Below are 1,617 nucleotides of genomic sequence, written 5' to 3'. Positions count from 1 at the left end.
ATTCTTCACCTCATGGATACTGTTGATCGAAATTCTACATTTACACGAGTTTATAGAATACGCTGTATTTAACTAGAACTTAGACACATTAATTTAGAAAACTCAAAACCATAAATCGAATTACTTTAAGATTGATTGTTGGTTGCTTAACGTCCAGTGGCAAATATTTCATGCATATTCAGGACGAGAATAAGTTCACAATAAATACTATAGGTAGGTCTTGAAATAATAGAGGACATCTGGGATGATGGTCGGGGAAATTTGGACTGCCACTGGAAAATGAAGTATATTGGATAGGGACAGAAATTTTGCCTTGCAACAGGCCACATACGGACCCCTCAAAGAGTTGTTGCAAGGGTTCTTAACGTGCAAAGAGCGTGGCACTCTCCTTACACGAGGCGTCGGATTTAACGTCCCCAATCTGACCGGACGTGACTGCGAACTTGATACATCCCGCACAGCCAAACGGACGCCCCATTTCGGCAAGCGTTTTACTGCCGGTCGGAAGAAGACCAAGTGACCATATTTCTATTCCCCAGTCACCTTTGGGGGTCGAATTACTTTAAGAAAATGTGTCATTAGTCTATTCTTAAGAAGAGAATGACACTTACTAGGATGTATATATTTTAGCCTAATAAGCAATCCCTTATTAAAGTCATAAGAAACGAGTGACCGGTGAAAAATAATGTTCTTCCAATTCTTGAACCAATGCATACAAACATCATTAACTTAGTCTTCTGTGCACGAATTTATCATTTTTTTTCGTGTAAATTTCGTATAATCGTCATTTTTTTTTCAATCGGTCAGTGTTATGAAAATATGGCAGGTAATTAAAGTTCGTGTTTTGAAGCCGAAGTTTAACGATTGTCACCTGTTTGTCAACAATCGACAAAAAATCAACAAAAAAGCATGGAAATTGAACACGACGTGTTTAACATGTAAATTCAGATAATTATTTATTTTAAGGACATCCATGCGTATTGTGATCACCGGATTTTTACGAGATGGGTCACACTGAGGTCACTTCGCATACCGAAAATATGTCGGGGGAATTGCTTCCTGGAAGGAAGGAAGCAATTGAAATAAAGTAAACTTCTTCTAAATATGAATAAATTAAAGAATTTTCTTCAGAAAAAGTATATGTACATAAGTTTTATAATGAAAACTATCCATTGAGTTATAAAAAAAACATATGCATTATTTATTTTTTTTATTTGAGGTTTCTTATGACTTTAAGCGAAGAAATATAGTTTGTAGTCAAGTTCCGTAATAAAGTAAGAACCAAATGTAACAACGTAAGCTCGGTTATCAAAGTAAGAACCATATGTAACAACATAAGAAGTTACTTGCATTCGTAAATTTAGACGCATTTTATCCCTCAAAGTATTTTTTGTTGCTCTTTTTTTGGTGGAAAAGTATAGAACAACGAATGTTTCTAAAGCAACTTTATATACATTCTTTCTAACAATTCAAAGCTGAAAAGTTCCCGTGAAAATTGCATGGTCTATTCGGGACGAACCTTAAGATGAAATATTTCAATTTTACATGATTGAGTTAATCTTAAACCGTTCTGATAAAAAGGTCACAATGATCTATAACCGAGTCTGTAACACATAT

This window comes from Mytilus edulis, chromosome 4, assembly GCF_963676685.1.
Source record: "Mytilus edulis chromosome 4, xbMytEdul2.2, whole genome shotgun sequence".
Taxonomy (NCBI): Eukaryota; Metazoa; Mollusca; class Bivalvia; order Mytilida; family Mytilidae; genus Mytilus; species Mytilus edulis.
The sequence above is the reverse complement of the archived record's forward strand: the minus strand, read 5'-3'. Positions refer to the sequence as shown.